General features: G+C 31.3%; 1 long non-coding RNA gene across 1 annotated transcript; it reads right to left on the bottom strand.

The window, feature by feature from the left end:
• Window positions 1-13,692: 13,692 nt before the first annotated feature.
• LOC120195550 lies at window positions 13,693-14,113 on the bottom strand. Its single transcript, XR_005523070.1, has 2 exons — window positions 14,028-14,113; window positions 13,693-13,845 (listed from the first exon to the last, which is right to left on the bottom strand). It is a non-coding gene; the product is annotated as an uncharacterized LOC120195550 (long non-coding RNA).
• Window positions 14,114-14,454: the final 341 nt, after the last annotated feature.

The following is a 14,454-nucleotide window of genomic DNA, read 5'->3' as shown; positions in this document are numbered from 1 at the left end:
ACTTTGACTTTAATTCAAAATGTAAGGAGTCTTTCGATTCATTAAAGGAAAAGCTTATTTCAGTTCCAATTGTTCAGCCGCCATATTGGAATTACCCGTTTGAACTTATGTGTGACGCATCGGATACTAGAGTTGGAGCCATTATCGGCCAGAAAATAGGGAAAGAGCCACATGTCATAGCCTATGTGTCCCAAACTTTAGACTCGGCTCAGAAAAATTATTCGATTATGGAAAAAGAACTTTTTGCTATAATTTTTGCTTTAGAAAAATTTAGATCATATTTTCTTGGTACTAAAATTACAGTTTTCTCTTATCATGCAGCTATAAGGTATTTGATAAGCAAAACCGAAGCAAAACCGAGGCTTATCTGATGGATCCTGCTTTTACAGGAATTTAACTTGGAAATTAAAGACAAAAAGTGATACAAAAATCTGGTTCCGGATCACTTGAGTCGAATTCCCCTTTCCACATCCAACCACCACTTAAAGAAGAATTTCCTGAAGAAAACTGATGGTGGCACAAAGCATAATCTCATGGTTTACGGACATGGTTAATTAGTTGGCTACAGGTAAGTTACCATTAGATTTTCTGAGAGCTGAAATCAATCGAATTAATCGGGAATCACGATACTATATTTGGGACGATCCTTATTTATGGAAACACTACTCAGATAAAGTAATTCGACGATGTATTGTCGAAAGTGAGGTAAATTCAATTTTACCATTTTTTCATTCTTACTCTTGCAGTGGTCATTTTGGGCCATAACGTACAACCCATAAAATTCTTGAATGTGGTTTCTTTTGGTCTAACATCTTTCGAGACTCTTATATGTTTTGTAAAACTTGTGAAAGATGTCGACGTACAGGTAATTTAAGCCGTAGGAATGAAATGCTACTTAATTCTATACAAGTTTGTGAAATTTTTTATGTTTGGGGAATCGATTATATGGGTCCTTTTACTTTGTCATTCAGAAATATTTATATTATTTTAGTTGTAGATTATGTTTCTAAATGGGTGTAAGCTAAGGCCACTCAGAATAATGATGCTAAAACTATAGTTATTTTCTTGAAAAATACTATATTTTCCAGGTTTGGCATGCCAAGGGCTATAATAAGCGACAGAGGAACACATTTCATAAACTGAGTGATCGAATCATTGATGAAGAAATTTGGTGTAACTCAAAGAATTGCTACCGGTTACAATCGACAAACAAATGGACAGACAGAAGTATCAAATCGAGAAATAAAAACAATTCTTAAAAAAATTGTTATACCGGACCGAAAAGATTGAGTTTCAAATTAACTGATACACTTAGCGCATATCGAACCTCTTATAAAGGTCCCATTGGGATGTCACCATACCGGTTTGTTTTTGGTAAACCATGCCATTTACCAGTTGAGTTAGAACATTAGGCTTATTGGGCCGTTAAACAGTGTAACATGGACATGGATGCAATTGATGACGCTCGGAAATTACACAATCAAGAACTTGAAGAAATCCGAAGAAATGCCTATGACAGTGCTCAGATATTTAAAGAAAAAACAAAAGAATTTCACAATAGTAGAATTTCTTTTAAAACTTTTTCTGTTAGTCAAAAGGTTTTATTATTTAACTCCAAATTTAAACTTTTTTATAGGAAAACTCAAATCAAAATAGCTCAGACCGTTTACAGTTACTCAAGTATTTCCTCACGGTGCTGTTGAAATTGAAGATAACTCAGGAGTACAATTTAAAGTTAATGGTCAAATATTGAAGCCATATTATGAAAATGCTTCGGTTGGTCTAATCGAAGAAATCAATTTAGAGGAACCCATACTTTGAAAAATCAGGTTGTCGAGCTAACGACGTTAAACAAAAGCGCTTGATGGGAGGCAACCCATTTCGTTATATATTTTTTATTTTCATTTTTTTTATTTTCAGCGAACTTTATTCCATTCTATTTATTTTATTTTAGGTTATTTTATTTTATTTTTCTCTGAACAGATCCGAATTCCGATCGAATATTTAACGAAAAAATAGTGTAGAAAAACTGACTTGGTTCGAACTGTGCAGAAAAATTCGAACAGAACAGTACAAAAAAATGATTTGGTTCGATCAATACAGAAAACTACACATAAGATTTGAACAATGCAGTGTAGAAAAAACAGTGTAGAAAAATAACATATTTGGTTCGAACTGTGCAGAAAAGTCGAACAGAACAGTGCAATATCGGACATTCTACTCTACAACAGCTCGTCTCGACGTGGCCACTAGATTAGGGAGTATTCATTTTCCCTCTCTTTGTTTTTAAATTTGATATACGTTTTGGGACAAAACGGAATAATTGAGGGGGGAAGGAAAAACATGTCATCAAATTTTTCCTTGATTTTTTTAATTGTTTGAAATTGAGTTATGAGTTATTCTGATGTTGATATGTTGGGATCATTGGTTGCTAGTCTTGAATTTCTCTTTATACTCTTGCTTCCTTTTGGATTATGACCATGTTTTTATCGAATTTAATTTGCATGATTGGTGATTGAAATATCTAGTGAATTTTTGTTGAGTATTGATATTTTATGCTTTTGTCGATAGAGATGAACTTGACTCAATGGACATAAACTTTTCTTGTGAGATTTAGGTCTAACGAGCATACATTTTCTTTCTTGCTCATTGTTTGACTTGTGTGTGCCGAACTAATTAGGGTATTCTAGAACTTGTAATCACAATGCATATCGAGACTACATGTTGAACGTAATGTTTTAATGTGATAGGGGCACCTAGGATAAACCCACTTTTCCCTAAAAAGCCTACCCGTTTATATATCCACTAGTGAACCGAATTTGAGTATATTTCCCTTTCTTTGTTTTACAACTCATAATTAAACCCGAAGTCTTTCTTTTCATTTTCCTCTCTTTTCACACCCTTACCAAGACTTGATATCTTGTATCACTCTTGTTCCACGAATAAAAAAAAGAAAAAAAATTTATTGTTTAGAAAATAAAAATAAAAAATAGCAAGTTGTTCACTGTTTCGAACAGCAGAAAAAACATACCCTTGTTCGAAAAAAGGGAAGGAAAAATCGATCGTTTCAATAGTCTTTCATCTATTCTTTTTCCTTGTTTTGTTCTTCAATGCTCTTCATGTTAATTCGTGGATTATTCTTAATTATTTTGATCTCTTGTTTTGGTATTTTAAACCTTTCTTTTCGGCTTTTTCTCTACCCTAACCTAAGCCTCGTTACACCTTGTTTAAAGACCCCTTGATTATTGCATTATGTTCATTTTTTGTAGTGGAGACTTGATGGATTCCAAGTCTATGGTAATATTTTGGTTAGTTTCGGTTTGAGCGATTTCATTTACCCCAAAAACTTTGAGTAAATATGTAACACCCCCAACCCGTACCCGACCCGGATACGAGTATGAGGTGTCACATTGACTTTTCAAACTTTGACTCTTGACAAAATTTAAAGAAAATTTAAACATTTCATTAAAGTAAAAGAGGTTTAGTTACATAAATTGACCACAATACCCAAAATCAATCATAGCATAACTAATTCAACCAATTAGTACATGCCAACTATACTCAAAATAACCAAAAATATTTAAATTCTCTATTTTCTGATCTGAAATTTTTGTAAGGGAGGTGCTGACCTGTCTTACTCTTCTTCATTTCTCTTCTAGCTTCTATAACCTACGTGTGAAACAATCACACGCTAAGTCTATGACTTAGTGAGGCATAAAAACTTATAATGCACTTTATAACATATATCAATACATGCATGTTCTGTTCTATCATGCTATACCAAATTACATGATTCCCTCATATCATGAAAAATCATATCAGATTAATTACAATAAATAAATACATACGCATAACTCATCATTAACAATTTATCATGTAATCACATACTTTTATGCTTAACCTTTTCAATCAAACACTCTGCACACACAACATCCTATCATTTCTATAACATTTATCATATTACTAACATATATTTGTTTATATCTCTTGATTAGCCCATGTACATATGTGAGAACTATAGATATGTGAGTTTATGGAGGTTGTGCACTAATGCTGTCACCACAGCTCATATAAATGCACCGAAGTGCCACATAGAATTACACCGTAGTGCCGTGTAGAATTGTACCGTAGTGCCATATAATAATGTCCATAAGGACCATATATCATTCCTTAAGAATCATATACATATACATATACTAGGGATCAAGTATGTGTCTCACCAGACTTCACACATGTTCCAAAGAATACAAATATGTCCCGAAGAACCACATATCATTCCTTAAGAATCATATACATATGCCAAGGATCAAGTATGTGTCTCACCAGACTTCACACATGTTCCAAAGAATACATATATGTCCCGAAGGACCACATAGACCCTTGACTCTTGGCATGCCAAGTATACCCCTAGCTCTCATGACACATAACATGGGCATTGTCATTTATATCATTTCATATTCACACATACATTTTAATTATCTTTTATCACATGTCTGATCTTTTATAATCATGTAATCACATAGCTCATGTCATTTCTTGTAAAATCACATATATCATGTAATCCATATAACTTATACACTTCCTCATATGTTCACATGGTTCACATCACATGAATCATATCTTTTCATATAGTTTATGTTTTATTCTCTTATATTCCCATACATGTAGTACATATCAGGCATAGTTACACAACTCCTTTCAATATAACTTGCATGTACCTATATTCTTTTCATATACTCACATAGTCATATAGTATAATATTTCATATAACCTCATGAATCAACTCACATGAATACATACTCAAATACTCATAGTTACATATCACTTAAATTATTCATATTTACCTAATCCATGGTCATATAGCTTCTATCACCAATTCACTTATCTAATCTCTTATTCTCATATGTTCATATTTATCATATAACACATAAGTTTTATTGCATATTTATATCTCATTCCTACATCACTAATTCATAATATAATTTACATCATATCATCTACCTTATTTTGTATTTCTTAGTATGCACTTACATTACCTAACCTACATTATACTTATAAACCTGAATATATTACTTCTATTATTTCTTTTATATACAATTTAATCTATTTACTTAGTTCAATTCATTACAACTCTTATAATCATTTCATATCACTCCATAGCTTCTATTATACAACTAATGTATCATAATTTTATTTAAGCATATGAATCTTTCTCCTCTATCTTATCTTATTTGCTCATAGTATCACTGAAGTTCAAGTCTCCTAGTTAATATATTATTTATGTAACCTTTGCTTACTTAGTTCATATCCTTTCTCATAAACTCACTTTTACCATATTCTCATATTATTACTTAAATTATATCATAACATGTATTCACGTAGTAATATTTCATTTATATATCAAAGATCTTATCACATAACTTATCTTTTATATTCATATAATTTATTATCATATCATATCTTTTATATCATCATAACATATCACACATTCACATAAACCATATAATACATATATACAATACATGTCAACACGTATAAATCATACACATATATACTTCTATTTATGAATTCATGCATTTTACTATGGAAAATAGACTTGTCGCAAGTCTTATTTCCATTTAACATCATATAATACTAATATGCACTCACCTGGCCTCACTTGTCCATTCCAATCTCTTATCTTCCCTTTTTATCGATCTTACTTGTCAATGATTCCGGAACTCGTTTAAGCTCTGAATCTACATAATTATACATTTTAAGACAATTATTAGATACCTACACCTTGTAATTTGATACTAGCAACTTAAACGAACTTATTAAACCAATATTTACAATTTTCCTTTAGGGGGAATCGGTTCCCTCCTGTGGGGGTATCGGTTCCCCTCTGGCATTCTGGAATTCCATGTTCGTTTGAGGGGGTATCGATTGCCCTTGAATGGGTATCGATTCCCCTAGCCCATAAATCCTATTTTGAGCTCGAAATTCACTTCATTTCAGCTTAAACCTTCATATTTTACTTCCTTTAATATTCCTAACTTCCATACACATATTTAAACTCATTTCCATTCCATAATCACTTCTTTAAACCCAAAATTCCATCATTTACATGGCATTCAAGAATCACACTAATTTTTCAATGCGTTCTAATTCTAATTCTAACACTTCATACTTCTTAATTAGATTGATGACAAGTCAAATTCATCCATAAAACTTCAACAACCATACCATATCAAAATTCCATCTTAAAACTCATATTACAAATTCCTTCTTAATTCCTTTATCTTATTGTTTAAATCCCATATAAGCTTTCCTTAAGCTTATTTAATACCCAAAGAATCAAAATCCACTTAATATTTACAATAAATAACTATAAAAACCCAACTTACCTATTGTAGCTAACCCCACATGAAGAAGAGAAAGCAAGAAGAAGAAAGCTTCAAGATAGCTCTCTTCCCACGTTTTTTTCACTCTTATAAAAGGGAAAAAATATCTTTTAAAGGAAAAAGACCATAATACCCTTAATTTCCTTTAATAATTACTAAATAACCTTCATCATATATTTCCAATAATCATTGAATTATTTCATTCTTCTACTTTAGTCACCAAATTCTGAAACTTTTCAATTTAGTCACAAACCTGGTATTGCGGATGTTACAAATCTCCCCTCCTTTTAAGAAAATTCACCCTCGAAGTTTCACTAAACAGTTTGATAAAACATATCTTCTAATGTTCTCATGTTGCTTCATTTACTTACTCTTTCTTGTCATCATCAGGAAACATACTTTTCAATCCTTTAACTTTTCAATTACCTTTTTCCTTTATACATTCATATTATGTCACTTATCACTTAAACAACAACCAGTAACTTCAATCCACTTTCATCAATCAACATCATAAATCCATCTTTAACTACCTTATAATAATAACCAAATTCGTTTTCCATCATCATTTAACCAAGAACACGACCTTAAATCTTCTTTAAATATGATTCAACATACACTTTATAAAATCTTTTCACCTCACCAATCCCTCTTTTCTCACTTGTATATCCAAAATTATCACCTACACTTCCATATAACCTTTATCGTGTCTGATCCTTTAACTCAATCCCATTTCATTTCTTTATTACATTCTTCCTTTATTTATTCCTTATACACAAATCATATCTTTCCTTTCATGTTCACATACTCTTGTCTTATCACCTATATTCATCGCTATATACCAATCTTCATTGCATCCTCATAACTTTGATAACCTATTTCTTATACAGAACTTTGTTCTTTATCATTTCTTATACTTGTATTTTCATTTCTTAAAATTACATGAAAAAACTTATCTCCTTTTCTACATCATAGCTATCTGATCAGAACCCAACTATATTCAGATTTAAATCATAATTGATTAACTCAACTTTACCTTTTATTCCAATCTTATAACTCTATCACTTTTACTCTGACAGTTAATCAATAACATCTATCCAATCTAGAACACAACCCTAATCAACCAATCACATACATCCTTTTCAATCGAAATTATCTCAAAATTCGTTTACTTAACTTGTCAATTTCACCTCCATTCTCATACATCCTATAATTTCCGTTGTTCAACTGAACATTCTGACTTACTTTGTCTTATAAACTGATCATCGATATACCCATTCCTAAACTCTTCTTATCAATCCTCAGTTTTACTCAAATATACAAATCCTTATTCCCTTTACTATACTACAGTACTATGATCCAAATATACAATTGTATCCAGATCCATTTCATATTTGGTTGTCTTATCATGACAACATCTAAAAAAAATATTAAATTCTATACATTTTCCATCACCTAATCTGGTTAGCCAACGCTAACTCTTTCCATCCAAATTACAAACCCTTATTCTATCCACATTCTTATTAATACACCATACTATTCCTTTATTTCAAACTCATCAACTCTGACTGTATATATCTTATATGCTTGTCACTGATGCACTTATTCTCGAACTTTCCACAAATTCTAACCACATCCTTATGGTGACACTTGCTCACCAAATTCTATCTTATTCACTTTTTAACAAAACTTCTCCGTATCACTTTTTCGATTCGAAACAGTGAGAACCTTTTATAACTATTCGAATATGATTTCAATTTCTGAAATCAACCTTTAATCTTATAAGACACTTTATGAGGTTTCTGATCTTCATCCTGCCTGGCCAGGGCAGGTGAATTGTTATCACCATCAGATTTGTCAGCTATCGATTCACTTTGTCATTTCTTATAATCACATTTCTATTGTATTCTATTAAACTTATTCTATCAGCAAGACATCATATTCCTTACAATTTCAGATCAGATTTTTTTTTGTTGGCATGTATACATTATAGGACACTCTAGACTCCGGTTTATGCCGAGAATCGACTAAACCGTAGCTTTGATACCATTAAATGTAACACCCCAAACCCGTACCCGACCCAGATACGAGTATGAGGTGTCACATTGACTTTTCAAACTTTGACTCTTGACAAAATTCAAAGAAAATTTAAACATTTCATTAAAGTAAAAGCGGTTTAGTTACATAAATTGACCACAATACCCAAAATCAATCAGAGCATAACTAATTCAACCAATTAGTGCATGCCAACTATACTCAAAATAACAAAAAACATTTAAATTCTCTATTTTCTGATCTAAAATTTTTGTAAGGGAGGTGCTGACCTGTCTTACTCTTCTTCATTTCTCTTCTAGCTTCTGTAACCTACGTGTGAAACAATCACACGCTAAGTCTATGACTTAGTGAGGCATAAAAACTTATAATGCACTTTATAACATATATCAATACATGCATGTTCTGTTCTATCATGCTATACCAAATTACATGATTCCCTCATATCATGAAAAATCATATCAGATTAATTACAATAAATAAATACATACGCATAACTCATCATTAACAATTTATCATGTAATCACATACTTTTATGCTTAACCTTTTCAATCAAACACTCTGCACACACAACATCCTATCATTTCTATAACATTTATCATATCACTAACATATATTTGTTTATATCTCTTGATTAGCCCATGTACATATAAATGCTATCACCACAACTCATATATATGTGAGAACTATATATATGTGAGTTTATGGAGGTTGTGCACTAATGCTATCACCACAACTCATATAAATGCACCGAAGTGCCACATAGAATTGCACCGTAGTGCCGCGTAGAATTGCACCGTAGTGCCATATAATAATGTCCATAAGGACCACATATCATTCCTTAAGAATCATATACATATACTAGGGATCAAGTATGTGTCTCACCAGACTTCACACATGTTCCATAGAATACATATATGTCCCGAAGGACCACATATCATTCCTTAAGAATCATATACATATGCCAAGGATCAAGTATGTGTCTCACCAGACTTCACACATGTTCCAAAGAATACATATATGTCCCGAAGGACCACATAGACCCTCAACTCTTGGCATGCCAACTATACCCCTTGCTCTCATGACACATAACATGGGCATTGTCATTTATATCATTTCATATTCATACATGCATTTTAATTATCTTTTATCACATGTCTGATCTCTTATAATCATGTAATCACATAGCTCATGTCATTTCTTGTAAAATCACATATATCATGTAATCCATATAACTTATACACTTCCTCATATGTTCACATGGTTCACATCACATGAATCATATCTTTTCATATAGTTTATGTTTTATTCTCTTATATTCCCACACATGTAATACATATCAGGCATAGTTACACAACTCCTTTCAATATAACTTGCATGTACCTATATTCTTTTCATATACTCACATAGTCATATAGTATAATATTTCATATAACCTCATGAATCAACTCACATGAATACATACTCAAATACTCATAGTTACCTATCACTTAAATTATTCATATTTACCTAATCCATGGTCATATAGCTTCTATCACCAATTCACTTATCTAATCTCTTATTCTCATATATTCATATTTATCATATAACACATAAGTTTTATTGCATATTTATATCTCATTCCTACATCACTAATTCATAATATAATTTACATCATATCATCTACCTTATTCTGTATTTCTTAGTATGCACTTACATTACCTAACCTACATTATACTTATAAACCTGAATATATTACTTCTATTATTTCTTTTATATACAATTTAATCTATTTACTTAATTCAATTCCGTACAACTCTTATAATCATTTCATATCACTCCATAGCTTCTATTATACAACTAATGTATCATAATTTTATTTAAGCATATGAATCTTTCTCCTCTATCTTATTTTATATGCTCATAGTATCACTGAAGTTCAAGTCACCTAGTTAATATATTATTTATGTAACATTTGCTTACTTAGTTCATATCCTTTCTCATAAACTCACTTTTACCATATTCTCATATTATTACTTAAATTATCTCATAACATGTATTCACGTAGTAATATTTCATTTATATATCAAAGATCTTATCACATAACTTATCTTTTATATTCATATAATTTATTATCATATCATATGGTTTATATCATCATAACATATCACACATTCACATCAACCATATAATACATATATACAATACATGTCAACACGTATAAATCATACACATATATACTTCTATTTATGAATTCATGCATTTTACTATGGAAAATAGACTTGTCGCAAGTCTTATTTCCATTTAACATCATATAATACTAATATGCACTCACCTGGCCTCACTAGTCCATTCCAATCTCTTATCTTCCCTTTTTATCGATCTTACTTGTCAATGATTCCGGAACTCGTTTAGGCTCTGAATCTACATAATTATACATTTTAAGACAATTATTAGATACCTAAACCTTGTAATTTGATACTAGCAACCTAAACGAACTTATTAAACCAATATTTACAATTTTCCTTTAGGGGGAATCGGTTCCCTCCTGTGGGGGTATCGGTTCCCCTCTGGCATTCTAGAATTCCATGTTCGTTTGAGGGGGTATCGATTCCCCTTGAATGGGTATCGATTCCCCTAGCCCAGAAATCCTATTTTGAGCTCGAAATTCACTTCATTTCAGCTTAAACCTTCATATTTTACTTCCTTTAATATTCCTAACTTCCATACACATATTTAAACTCATTTCCATTCCATAATCACTTCTTTAAACCCAAAATTCCATCATTTACATGGCATTCAAGAATCACACTAATTTTTCAATGTGTTCTAATTCTAATTCTAACACTTCATACTTCTTAATTAGATTGATGAAAAGTCAAATTCATCCATAAAACTTCAACAACCATACCATATCAAAATTCCATCTTAAAACTCATATTACAAATTCCTTCTTAATTCCTTTATCTTATTGTTTAAATCCCATATAAGCTTTCCTTAAGCTTATTTAATACCCAAAGAATCAAAATCCACTTAATATTTACAGTAAATAACTATAAAAACCCAACTTACCTATTGTAGCTAACCCCACGTGAAGAAGAGAAAGCAAGAAGAAGAAAGCTTCCAAATAGCTCTCTTCCCACGTTTTTTTCACTCTTATAAAAGGGAAAAATATCTTTTAAAGGAAAAAGACCATAATACCCTTAATTTCATTTAATAATTACTAAATAACCTTCATCATATATTTCCAATAATCATTGAATTATTTAATTCTTCTACTTTAGTCACCAACTTCTGAAACTTTTCAATTTAGTCACTAACCTGGTATTGCGGATGTTACAAAATATGTGTGAATCTTTGTGAGGTATTGAGTCATGTTTCATTGAAGTTGGTAATTAATTGTGATATATTGCTTACTTTAAATTTTCTTGGTTGTATCTTTGCTTGATTGTAACTTGAATTCGACAAATATCATGGACTTAGTTTGATTGGAAGTCTGAGGAATAAATTGAAATTAAGATGGCAACTTATGATTTTGATATGTTAATTGATGAATGCTTGAGGATAACCATTGAATAAGTGAGGAGAAATTTGATAAGTGCTTAATTTAGTTAATATTTTTCTTTTAAATTACTCCTTAATCATTTGTTTTTGTGGCTTAATTGTTCGTTTTGATTCATTTTCTGTGCAGGACGTCAGATTCTGGAAATTGCACAAAAAGGATAGAATTCTGTAGTTTTTTTATTTTCGGAATCGAAGATGGATTAGTGGGCCTGAATTCAGACATGAAACATCCGACGAGGCGATGATGTCAGCACCTTCTAGAAGATCCAATCAGCGTTTCTAGAAGCACTAATGGATTGACCTCATGATTCTAGAATTCAGATTTGGATTAAACTCAAGTTTTAGGATAATATATTAAACATTTTATTTTATCTTTGTTTTAGGTATTTTAGTTTAAATATGTTTTAGTATTTTAATTAAGTTTTAGGATATTATTTTTATATTTTATCTTTGTTTTAGGTATTTTAGTTTAAATAAGTTTTAGTATTTTAATTAGGATTTAGAATATTATTTAGAATATTATTTTTGTTTTAGGTATTTTAGTTTAAATAGTTTTTAATGTTTTAATTAGGATTTAAGATGTTTTAGCTTGTTTTTAGGAATTTGAAGGCTATAAATACCCTCTCGGGGTAAGCCTAGAAACATATCTCTCTCATTTGAGAATAAAATCTTCATTTTTCTCTCTAGCTTTCTCTTTATTTTCCACCTAATTCTTTCTTTCTTTTAGAATTTCGTTTTCAAGTATGCTAAGTACGACATTGGTCATGCTTAGCTAATTTTCTTTTAAGCCGAAGGCTAAAGCAAAGGCTCAATTCTAAACGTGAGAATTGTAAGGCATTTAAATCGCTTCGGGATTTTTCTCTCTGTTTTCCGAGCTTACTTTTCAAATCAAAACGATTTTGACATTGGTCCGGATGTTGTTATGATTAACGTTTGAAGAATGATTTGCTTATTGAAGCATACTCGACTTCACATGAACACACTTAGCAAGATTGTTTGTTAAGAGAAAACCGAGATCGTAATCAGTTATTGTTGAAACGACACAATCCGAGTTGGCAACGAAGAATTGTCCTTGTAAGCCGACGTAAATCTTGAAGTAAAAATATGTTTCGATGTTCCGAGGAATTTGAGACAAAGCTGAAGTCTGAGGCTGCTTTCACTATAAGTTTCTCTTTATCTCAATCTCTTTAATTTGTTTATTTAATTATTTTCCTTTATTTGATTATTATATTTTATTTTAAAAAAACTTATAAAAACCCCTTTTTTATCTTTACTACTATTATTTATTATTTTATTATTTTCCCTTTTTATTTATTATTATTTATTTTATTATTATTATTTTTAAAATTATACTATTTTTTTATTATATCTTTTCAACTTCATCTGGAATTCTACCCTCCTCTAAATCAAAGAGTTTTATTAAATCACAAAAACCATAGTCCTTGTGGATCGACCCTGCTTCTCTAGAGTACATTTTCCTTTCTATTTATTAAGAAGCCAAAATTATTTTGATAGCAAAACGATGACTATCAAATTTCAATCATCATAACATCAAATTAAATCCAATTTCAACTAATTTCCATAAACCCTAAGTTGACCAAATTGATTATAAGCATTTCTACTTGATTTTAATCATCACAAAGGCTTGGAAATTATTCTACAACACTAAAAACATAAAAACCATCATTTAATTCTTCATCAGGTGTTGGCATTGGTAGTGAGATGTCTGGAGGGATTTTTAACGTCACTATCGAAGATATGCATGTTTGGAATTCAGCAGCTGGGGTCCGTATAAAAACCGACAAGGGAAGAGGGGGATACATTGCAAATATTACCATAAGCAATGTAACGATGGAACGAGTCAAAAATCCTATAAGCTTATTAGTGGCTCTGATGATCTCCCTGATGACGGATGGGATCCTAAAGCCATGCCTAAAATAAAGGGGATTTTCATTAGTAACATTGTTAGTTTGAATTCAACAAAGGCTCCAGTATTAGCCGGTATCTGCAACGCATCTTTCAAAGGGATATGCTTAAAGAATGTTACCTTACTTGGACTTTCCCCAACTACAGCATGGCACTGTGAGTTAGTTTCGGGTTGTGCAGATGCTGTGTTTCCATTGCCGTGTCCCTACTTGAAGAACAATGGCTCCTCCACATGTTGCTCACAGGTTCAAGTTTTGCAGTAAGTTCCTTCCCAAGGGCATGGAAATTTCACCCATGGCCGCGGGTACTTTGAGTAAAGTGGAATCTAAAGGTGAATCATATGAAAGGCATGAAAAGAGTTTCAGTTGTTCATGAAATTGGGGTGTATGGATGGAGGGGATTGTCCAATCTTGTGACATTAGATATGAGATTCATGTATACTGCAATTTTGACAAAATATAGTAATATTCATTAAACAGTTGAGATTGCTTGGGTTGACAGATTTGTCTGGTTCCGATTGTGTTACAAATATGGTAGATTAGGGTTGATCTAT

The sequence above is a fragment of the Hibiscus syriacus genome, unplaced genomic scaffold (assembly GCF_006381635.1).
Source record: "Hibiscus syriacus cultivar Baekdansim isolate YM2019G1 unplaced genomic scaffold, ASM638163v2 tig00117016_pilon, whole genome shotgun sequence".
NCBI classification, from domain to species: domain Eukaryota; kingdom Viridiplantae; phylum Streptophyta; class Magnoliopsida; order Malvales; family Malvaceae; genus Hibiscus; species Hibiscus syriacus.
This window is presented reverse-complemented; position numbering and strand designations above follow the sequence as displayed.